Source organism: Rutidosis leptorrhynchoides, chromosome 8 (genome assembly GCF_046630445.1).
Source record: "Rutidosis leptorrhynchoides isolate AG116_Rl617_1_P2 chromosome 8, CSIRO_AGI_Rlap_v1, whole genome shotgun sequence".
Taxonomy (NCBI): domain Eukaryota; kingdom Viridiplantae; phylum Streptophyta; class Magnoliopsida; order Asterales; family Asteraceae; genus Rutidosis; species Rutidosis leptorrhynchoides.
Window position 1 is genome coordinate 136,843,525 of NC_092340.1, and position 12,284 is coordinate 136,855,808.

At 28.5% G+C, this 12,284-nt stretch overlaps 1 non-coding gene across 1 annotated transcript; it reads right to left on the reverse strand.

The window, feature by feature from the left end:
- Nucleotides 1–11,264: 11,264 nt before the first annotated feature.
- LOC139865182 (small nucleolar RNA R71) lies at nt 11,265–11,371 on the reverse strand. Its single transcript, XR_011764702.1, has one exon. It is a non-coding gene; the product is annotated as a small nucleolar RNA R71 (small nucleolar RNA).
- Between the last annotated feature and the right edge of the window lie 913 nt (nt 11,372–12,284).

Consider the following 12,284-nt stretch of genomic DNA (forward strand, 5'->3'; position numbering starts at 1 on the left):
ATATATATATATATATATATACAGAGATATATTTAATACACATAACATAACGAATGTAATATTTTTATTTATTTTAAAAATATAAAAAGAATATATGAAACATATAGATTATTAATATAAAAATGATATAACTAATAAATTTATATATATATAAATTTGTACGATTACAATTATGTGTGTTAATATATATATATATATATATATATATATATATATATATATATATATATATATATATATATATATATATATATATATATATAGGTTCGTGAATTCGAGGCCAACCTTGCATTGTTCAGTTCAGTCGTATGCATATTTTTACTACAAGATATCGTATTGTGAGTTTCATTTTCTCCCTTTTTAAATGCTTTTGCAATATATATTTTTGGAACTGAGAATACATGCGCTGCTTTTATGAATGTTTTACGAAATAGACACAAGTAATCGAAACTACATTCTATGGTTGAATTGTTATACCGGATATCGCCCTTGTTGAACTTGGTAGCCTAAGAATTGGTGTTTATTATAATTGCCACCAATTGACGCGAATCCTAAAGATAGATCTATGGGCTTTGACACGCCCCAGTCAGAGAATTTGAACTACTTTAGTACTTCGATATTTATATGGGGATATTCTAGATGCATTTTCTTATTGTCGGTTACCAGGTGTTCAATCCATATGAATGATTTTTATGCAGATGCATAATATTTATGAGAAATGAAATGAAAATCTTGTGGTCTATTAAATTAATGGAAATGATTGTTTATGATTAACTAATGAACTCACCAACCTTTTGGTTAACACTTGAAAGCATGTTTATTCTCATGTTTGAAAGAAATCTTCCGCTGTGCATTTGCTCATTTTAAAGATATTATTTGGAGTCATTCATGACATATTTCAAAAGACGTTGCATTCGAGTCGTTGAGTTCATCAAGATTATTATTAAGTCAATTATAGTTGGATATATTATGAAATGGTATGCATGCTGTCAACTTTCGATGAAATGAAAGTTTGTCTACTAAAAACGAATGCAAAGTTTTTAAAATGTATCATATAGAGGTCAAATACCTCGCGATGAAATCAACTATTGTGAATCGTTTATAATGTATATGAACGGGGCATTAAATAAATCATTGTGAATGAATTTCTTCATCATCCATCGATATTAGAAATTCTAAGATATCATTGTATCTTTCATTATAAATATCCAAGATATTTCTGAAGATATTTTCATAACTATTCTGTTCCGATATTAATTACCTCTCCGCATTATCTGTATTACATCATAAAAGAAACTGTTTTAGTTTCTAAATTTCTGGAGAAAAAAGGTAGAAGGTTTTCCCTATTCGGGCTACCCAGGAGGGCGAGTAATCCGACCCCATACTCTGATGTACACAGCCCAGCAGGATTACTCCCTAGCTGTTTCCAACCCTTCCCTGGCCACCACTAAATATTTATCCCAGACGAGATTCGAACCTGAGACCTCTTGCAAGGAACTCAGGGCCCCAACCAACTGGGCTATCTAATGTTGGTTTCTAAATTTTTGAAAAATTCAACTTTAAATTATGAATGTTTTTGAAGTAGTGTTGGAAACTGATGCATGAGTTAGTATAATATAATGACACTTGATCAATGTGATTATATTACAGTAAGTCATGCTGAGCTTCTAATGAAACATGATGATTCACAGTACCATCATCATGTGCCATGTTACACGATTCTTACATTCTATTTAACCTCTAAATATCTCAAGAACATATCTTCTTGATAGTTCTATTTTTTCCATGATTCCAACAGTTTCTAATTTCATCGTGCTATTACAAATCATTTCTGCTTAAGAATATTATTAGGTTCATTCGAAACTCCATATCTATGAATTCTGGACCATTACTTGTGAAGAGGAAACAAAAGCATGAAGCTCTGAAATAGAAAGAGGAGTATAAATCGCAGAAAATAGGAGAAAACATTAACTGTGGATGTCAATGATTATAGAAAAACAGAAGCAGGGACTCCAAAATATACGGGGAGATATTAAAACCCAACAACAAACAAGAAATTACAAACCATGTATATCAATGCGTATAGCAATATAAAGACACGGGAGAACTAAAAATACTATAAAACCAAGAGTATAGTAGAAGTGAATAGATTCTTTCGGCGGCAGATGAAAAAGAAGAATGACAGATATGAAAGTTAGGAGTATATCAAGAATCAGAACTGAATGAAGTATATTGACGAATGCTTTAAAATATGAATTGAGGAAGAAAGTATAGAGAATTGGAGTTGTGGAAATAAGGAAACGAAAGGGGTGGATTATTAGTGAAATATCAGACAGAACAATCAAGACAGATTATCGCGTTTAACCAAAGAGGATCCTAATTTTTTTAATTACCGAAGAATCAAATCTTATTACGAAGATTTCCTCTAAATCCCTTAAATTCCGGAAATCAACCGTGACTACGTCACCAATTGAGACGAACATGCATTTACTCATTTTCACTCTTTTGTGATAGCTTTACTCGTACTCTTCACAAAAACAAAATTGTTTTATCTATATTACTCATTGATGATAAAACTCTAATTTCCAACTCGTATGTGTCATGAAAACATACTTATTGTCAGCCATGATGATCCCAATCAAATTTCGGGACGAAATTTCTTTAACGGGTAGGTACTGTGATGACCCGAAAATTTCTGATCAAATTTAAACTTAATTTTATATGGTTTCATTATGATAAGTAAAGTCTATAATGATGAGTCTAAAATTTTTGAACTAATTTCATGAATTCATGTGACCTTTAACTACATCCGACAATTCACGAAAAATTGTGTGTAAATAAATATGTGTGTGTATATATATATATATATATATATATATATATATATATATATATATATATATATAAGTGTATATATAATATTGTGAATTAATAATGTACACTTTAAAAATGAAAAATAATAAATAGAATAATTAAATTAATATTAAAATGAATATATAAATAAAGGATATTATATATATATATATATATATATATATATATATATATATATATATATATATATATAAATTTTATATTATATATGTATTGTAAAATATATACATATTTAATAAGTATTAAAGATTCAATATATTATATAATTAGTAAATATGATATAAATAATAAATTGTAATATAATCAAGTTTAAATATAATTATTATATTAATATCATTACTTTCATTATTATTATTAATATTATTATTATTATTTTTATATATATATATATATATATATATATATATATATATATATATATATATATATATATATATATATATATATATATATATATATATATATATATATATATGAAATTTGATATGTATATGTTGTAATATTATTAATATTATTATTATCATCAATAATAATAATATTATTGTAACTAATATTATTATTAATATCATTAAAATTATTATTATTAACATTTTTATTATTATTATCACTATTTTTAATTATTATTATTATTATTATTAAACTTAATAAAATCATTATTATTGTGATCATTATATTATTATTACTCTTATTATTATTATTATTATTATTATTAATAGTATTATTATTATTAGTAGTAATTTTAATTATTAAAAATATAATTATAATTATTTATTAGTAATATTATTTATATAAAAATTCTATAAACAAAAGAAGAATCATAATCTGTTTCCTGTTATTATCATCCTGTAGATAATTTTGGATTCTGTCTTTAAAATTTGTACTAGAACAAATTCCATTTCAGATATAGCCAAATTCAGTTGTAAATCATTTTCAACTTTATTTATTTTATTTTATTTTTTTCTGTATTTTCTTCTAGCTTGATTTTTCTATCGATTTTAATAACCCCATAAATCAATATAATTGTCCTTTTATTTTCTCTACGATCATTTATAAACTAACCTCAACCATCCAGTATAATTCATTCACTGCAATTCGTAAAAAAAAAAAAAAAAAAAACACAGCTCGATACTCTGTACTTGTCTTTTTTTTAATGTTCGAATTCAAATGAAATTACAAAATCTATAAATTCAGTGTTGTTAGTAATTTGTTATTCAAACTATCTGTGAAATCTCAACTTCGAATTCCTTTTATTGATCTCAAATTTTGGAGTCAGAGTTTAAAACTAAAAAGTCAACCGTCGTGTTCATCAGGAAATTCAAATTCATTTCCATGTTTCAATTCAAATTGAGGATTTCAAAAGTTTCTAGGAATAAATTACAACCTATTTCATGAAGAAATAATTAGCTAAAACGGTCTTGAATTTGAAATCAAAGTTGGAGTGTCTTCGTGAATATATTTTTTTTGTGCTGCTGTTGCAGTTTTCAAAATTTTTTTTACTTTTCTTCTGTTAATCATGAACACCCAAGGTCGATCATCTCTGTTTCTAATTCAAGTCTTAAACCAAACTTAAAATTCATGTATGATTGTTATGGCCATGGTCGACTAATGAAGTGAAGAAGAAGAAGGAAAACAGAAAGGGTTTAATAAAATTTAAATGCGTAATAGATGAGGAAAAACAGGAACGGGCGAGTGGTTAAGGAGGTTGATGAGTGAATGAGAGGTCTCGGGTTCGAGCCCGGCTAGTGGTAACTATTTTTTAAAGCTTTTTGGAGGTAGTTTTCAAAACCAAAAATCTTTATTATTATTATTATTATTATTATTATTATTATTATTATTATTATTATTATTATTATTATTATTGTTATTTTTACTTGAATATAAATTTTATTCATTTATATTATCATGAAATTAATTATTATTATTATTATTATTATTAGTATTATTATTATTACTAATATTGAAATTAAGATGATGATTATTATTATTATTATTATTATTAATATTAATATTATTATTAATATTAATATTATTATTAATATTATTAATTATGGTTATTATTATTAAGCAAATTATTATTATTATTAACATTAATACAAGTTATATCATTATCATTATTATGTTAGTTATTATTATTAACTATATTAGTATTATCATTTAAAAATTAGTAGTATTATCATTACTAATATTATTATTTATAGTATTATTATTATTGTATTATTTTTGCTAGTAATATTATTATGATTCTAAAAATATTAAACATGTTAATTTATAATAAAAGGTGTTATGATAAATATTAGGAAATTGATTATAATTATATGAATACATGTAGATTATGATTATGAATACAAATTAATGTTAAAAGAAACTATAGTCATTAAGTTTATAAATTAAACACAAAGGTTATGATTATTATAACTGTGAAAATACAGGTTTAATAATATTGTTAAGAATAAAAATATAGAAATTTTGGATATAAATATTATTATGAAAATGATTAAAATCTTAACTAAAGTATGTTTTAAAGGAATTATTATAATTAATATTATCATAGTTATTTTAATACAACTTAGTATTATTATCATTATTAATATCATTATTAACATTATTATTATTATCACTTTTATCATTATAATATAGTATCAATATTATTACTAATATTAATATTATCATAATTATTAATTTAAAATAAGTGATCCCCATATAAAAAATATATTTAACTTAAGTATATTAATATTATTATGTACAAAAATGAAAATATATAAATAAATAATGAAACTTATAAATTAATAAACATAAAAATTATATCACTAATAATAATAATAATAATATATATTTAATCAATTACAATTATATATATTTATGAGTATACAAATGATATATGTTCGTGAATACAAGGCCAACCCTGCGTTGTTCAGTATCGCCTTATGAATATTTTTACTACAAAATATTGTATCTTGAGTTCATTTGATTCCCTTTTACTCTTATATTTTTGGGACTGAGAATACATGCGCTGTTTTTACAACTGTTTTATTAAATGCCTTTGAAATCTATATTTTTGAACTGAGAATACATGAGATGCTTTTATAAATGTTTGACAAGATAGACACAAGAAAAACATTTCTCGGAAGAATTATTATACAGACAGAAGTTCTGTTGATTATTATTGAATTAGTTGGACGTTAAAATTGACACTAATTGATGTGAATATTTCCCCTGATTATTATAGCTTGGTAACCTAAGAATTAGGAAACGGGTATGGCCCCTAATTCACGCGAATCCTAAAGGTAGCTACCAGGTTTAACACCCCCACCCAGAATGTTCACTAGACGGAAGAGCTCGTGGGCGTGGCGTTTAGTACTTCGAGGTTTATATATTATACAGATGAGTTGTTCTGTTTTGGGGATATTATTGATGCGCATTATATGTTAATGTCGGTTACCAAGCCAAGCAAAGAAAGCAAAGCGAATGTTATATATCGAAAGAATGATTTTTATACACAGGTTATGTGTATGATATTTTGTACACGAGATATGTGTACGGTTATTAAGCATTTTGAAAGAATGATTTTGTACACGAGATATGTGTACTGTATTTAATGGAAATCGCTTGTACATTACAGGTGGGTATAGGATTCGGGCCTATTTGTACCATGCAATATTTAAATCTTGTGGTCTATCAAAATTACAGTATTTTATTGTTTCATGGTAAACTTATGAACTCACCAACCTTTTGGTTGACACTTTAAAACATGTTTATTCTCAGGTATTAAAGAAATCTTCCGCTGTGCATTTGCTCATTTTAGCGATATTACTTGGAGTCATTCATGACATATTTCAAAAGACGTTGCATTCGATTCATTGAGTTCAACAAGATTATTATTAAGTCATTTATAGTTTGGATATATCATGAAATGGTATGCATGCCTGTCAACTTTCGATGTAAATGAAAGTTTGTCTTTTAAAAATGAATGCAATGTTTGTAAAATGTATCATTTAGAGGTCAAATACCTCGCAATGAAATCAATTATTATGTAACGTTTATAATCGATATGAACGGGGCATTTCACACGAGGCACGACGCGGATGGAAGGGCCCGTGGCACGGCTGGAAGCACAAAAACGAAACAACCATTTTTCAAATGATCGAAATATCTGAAGTACAAGGAGGCGTGGCGCACCTTTAACTAGCCGTGGGGCGGCTTTACTGTCTGACATAATTATTAATTTTATTAAAAAGTTCAGGGACTGAGGTTGACTGATTCTAATTTTGATGTGAATCTGAAAATGCATAATTATTACTTGGTTCTTTAACTGATATGGTAGATTTTTGAGCCTGTGTGTTCCATTCATTTTTCAACACATTTTGAATTTCTATCATATTATTATTTATGAGCCCCTGCGTTGCACAGATGTTGTAAATTTACGTTTTATGTTATCGAGTTTTGAGCTCGTGCGTTACGTTGCTGTTAATGAGCGGAAAAAATATACGTGTAATAGTATCGAATAATTAGGGTATTTAAATAACGTTGACCGAATATTAAAAACATCATGATCAACATCCAATATTGATAAAACAAATAAATTTAAACTCAAGTAAACCACTAAGGTGATGAGTTCTAAAATAAAAGTGACGATGTTGGTTAGTGGCTTGTCGTAATTAGTAAATACATTCATAATAGTGAGTTGTTTCAATTAAATAGATTTAATATATATTTATGGTGTAATTAAAGAAAATTAATTTGATTAAGTAATTTGATTTATAATTATATTTATGGTTATATATGTAATTATAATAATATTTATATTTATTATAACTATATATAATAGTTATATACGGAGTATAATATACAAATATATTTCAATTAACTTGAATTTTCTTTTTTCCATAGATATTACTCCGTAGTAGTTAAGATGTTTATTACAGAGTATATGTTTATTTTTTCAACTATATCCGATGTATATATATATACATATATATATATATATATATATATATATATATATATATATATATATATATATATATATATATATATATATATATATATATATATATATATATATATATGTATGTGTGTGTGTGTGTGTGTACGTATACATACATACATACATATATATATTTACATGTATACATATATATAAATCATATATATACATGTATACATATATATAAGTCAAAAATTTTTTTGCCACATATTATCTTTTTAATACTCCTTAATTACATGGAATTTTCCTAATTAAACTTCCCATATATATATATATATATATATATATATATATTATGATATACCCTGTATCGTTATAATGCATAGATTGATTCTAGCCTCCTAATTATTTTGAGATTTTGTACATGCTGCATGAATTTCTTTAATTTGTTAGATATAATGTTGATATCGGCTAAAAAGTCATATTTTTACCATCGATATTTTTCTCATTTATGATAAAGTAATTAACTTTATCATCAAAATAAACATTTATTTGCTTTATTTGATATATTATTTCATTACGAAGAATATGTTTCAAGAATCACTAAAACGGATGAAAAATAAGGAAAACGAGCAAACCGGTTAAGATGATTCACTCGCGTTTAACTTACCTATTTTATAATTTTTATGAAAGTTGATTCGGCTGATATTACATTGTAGGATATCTAACTACGAACATGTGGGCGCAAGAATTGCTTAAAATGGACAAGAAACGAAGAAGTTAGAGCGAAAACGGTAATAATTAAGTCAGGAAACCCGTGTACACGGCTTGCCCACACGGGCTGCCATGATTTATGAGCCACACGACCTCCTTACACTTGATGCCCATTCTACAGTCCTACCTTATACTTGGTGCCCATTCTACACTCCCTCCTTACACTTGCTGCCCATTCTGATTTTTGTCTATAAAAGGAAGGGATTGCTTCTCATTTTAACACACCTTTTTCATTCACTTCTTTCTCTAAATCATCTCTCTACTATTGCTCTCTAGTGTTTAGTAGGAGATTAGTTCTCTCTACTCTTTCTCTATATTCTAGAGAGAGAAAAGTATGAGATTAGGTATGTAGTTATCTCTCTGCTATCGCTCTCTAGTGATTAGTAGGAGATTAGATATGTAGTTAGTGATAAAAGCTAGTCAAGAAATGTAACGCTCTGAATATTCTGAAGAAATATAAGTGCTATTCTGCTCGCATTATTATTTAATAATCTATCTTTTCTTTTATTAAATTATTATAATGTTCTTGCTCGATGTTTGTGATTTATTAATAATAAAGATGTTTATTGCCATGATTAGTGAGTAATTACTTGATTGTTTGTCATGATTTAATAATGTTAGTTAGGGATGATTATCGTTTCATACTCGCTTTCTGTCTATGATTTTAAACCTCATTATAATCGTCATTCCAACAATAAACGTGATTAAAACCATTTTATAAAGTCGACAATTATAAAGATAATTAATTATCCGTGTTGATACATTGGTCAAGGTATGAACCCATCAGAAATACCAAAAGTACATGGGGAATTACCGTTGGACCAGATCAAGAAATTGGTCAAGAGTATGAAACTCGAGGAAATATAGTTACAACAGTAGAGCACAATGTTGATGTACTATAAGACCACGTGAGCATGGTCAATGTTAGAAGCTATGGAACCACTATAAGTGTAGTACATTATTGAAACTCCATATTAGAAGTACATTCTAGGAAAAACTGCGAGTGAAGTACATGGTGAATAACTAAGCGATTTATTGGGTAGATTTAAGTAATGGCTTGTTTAAATCATAAATGGAAGTTTAACGCACTACAATACAAACTTAGTTTATAAATCTTTACGGATGACAGAGAACCATGAGAGGTTCTAGTTTTTCTATACACATGTAGATTTTACCAAAACCATTGACATGAAGTAATTCAAAACATAATCATAACTACTCACTTGGGTGATACACTATGGTGTTAAGAAAGGTGAGATATAATATGTATATGACTATGCTACTTTATTCGTGTGACCAAGGTATGCATTGCATCCAAGAAGGGCCACTTATATCCTTTAACCGGATAAGCATCGGAGTTCAGCATAGCCTATCCGATCAGAATCATGATAACCTAGTTCCTCGTGACATGCTAATTGAGAAATCAATTAGTAGAGAATCTGGTATTTACACCAAGGTATATCTATCCAGTGAGTGTCTCGAAATCATCACGACACTTTGTTATCCAAAATCATAATGAACCATGTCTTTTCTGTCCTTAGCTGTTGCATACTAGCTAGATTACTTTTTTATTAATTTAATATTTAAATATAATTATATTACAAATCATCCCAACTATAGCCTTTGCACAATTTGATATTCCGGATAAAGTAGAGTTTAGAATAAACCAGTTGAACTTGGTTATTGGATTTTCCAAACATTTGCCAATTTATTGGGACCAAAAGGATCATGCCTCTCTATAAAAGGTGTACCTGGCCACTTGTTTTGGATACTAAATTGTGTAAAACCCCCATCTTAATCACTAAATTATCTGAATAAGCTTCGTTTCAAATTCGACCACTTAAGGAACGAACCTAGGTCATATTTTCTTTTGCTAACCCATAAGAAGGGAGAATAGATTTAGGACCAACACATATAAATTAAATATTAGCACCCTCTTGAGACTAGCTCTGTCAACCTATTTACATGACAAACGTAACCGAATTTTTGAGCGATGAACTAGATTTTTGGTGCCGCTGCCGGGGAGCGGTAGTACGATTTGGAGCCTGTTTAGATTAGTTAGTTTTTATGAGACCCTTTTGACGATGACTCACTATCCTTATTAGAATTTACTATGTATTTCGTAGTTAGGTTAGATAATATTATATTATATTAGCTTAATTAAAAACGTTCAAAATGGATTTTCTTATTAATGAACCTTTCGGATGGTTTAACCTACTTAGACCGCTAAGAATTCTCCCAACACATCCTTTCTTCTAACCTATATCATACATTGTACCCATCCGATGAGATCCACACTTTTCTGCCGATAGTTCGACGATGGACGCACGCATCATTCTCGCTGAAATCACCAAACCCTCGTTATAAAGATGAGGAGGACCCATACTCTACCAAGAGGTTGGATCATCATTTGAGTTGAATAATATCATCGTGCAACTCATTCATAACCACAGTCTATTCCACGGCTTACCAAATGATGATCCCAATTCTCACATAGATAGATTCCTCTCCTTATCCAACTCTTATAAGCAAAACAGGGTTGAAAAAGATGTAGTTCTTCTATATTTGTTCCCCTATTCCTTAACTCTTCATGCACAAACCCAGTTTGAGGGGTTAGAACCCAACTCTATCACCTCATGGGAGGAAATAGCAACTAGTTTCTTAATTGTACTTTCCCCTATCAAAATAATTCAGACTTAGGAATGATATCGTTAACTTTCAGCAAACTTCCGATGAATCACTCTACACTGCATGGGAAAGATTCAAACATTTTCTTCGAAGATGCCCAAACCACCATTTTGAGAGCTCTGTTCAGATATTAACCTTCTAAAAAGGTCTGAATTAGAATGACAAATCTACTCTTGATGCTGTTTCTTAAGTTAACTTCATGAACTTCACCGCTAACGAGGACAGGAGATTGATCGAGGAGATGACTAAGCGTCATCACGATTGGAACACGGAAGAGCACATTTCATCAGCAACACCGATTTCTGCCTCCAATCCTATCACAAATAAAACCGTAAAATTTCTCTCAGAACAATTCGAAACCCTCACCAAAGAAGTCGGAGAGCTGAAGAAACTCTCGCAACATAAGTCTAAAGTACAATTATGCCAGAATTGTACTAACTCATATCCTGCCAAGGTATAGAAGGATGAATGTGAGGACTATGTTGTATACTCCACTAAATTCCTAGCTCATCCGCATAACCAACCTATCAAACCTATTACACCACCAGAGATAAGTCTAGAGATTTCCTACTGCAAATCATCAATATGATTACAGCAAGACAAGACGCGGTTGACCTAGTCATGGCTAATCATCAAAATAGTCTAAAATATCAAATAAGTCAGCTAAATCAACATCTAGATTCTCTGGGTAGTGTGCCTAAAAATGACTCGAAGGTGGTACATAGCCAACCTTCAGTTCCTCCTCGGGTAGAGAAACAAACTAATGCCTCTTCGATAGTAGTAATTGAATCATCACCTAAACCCAATTGGAAAGTACCCATTTCATTCTCGAGCAGTCTCAAGCAAAAACATAATAAGATGAAATCTTTCAAGTTTGAAGGTAAATTATTAGACACTGTGTGTAAAAATTCTCGTAGTAAGAAGTATTGTGGGACCCTTCTATCAACCAAGGATAAGGTACCCGAAGTACCCAATGTCCCGTTGAACGCGAATTTGTTTAGCCATTCTCCTAAATACCCTTCCT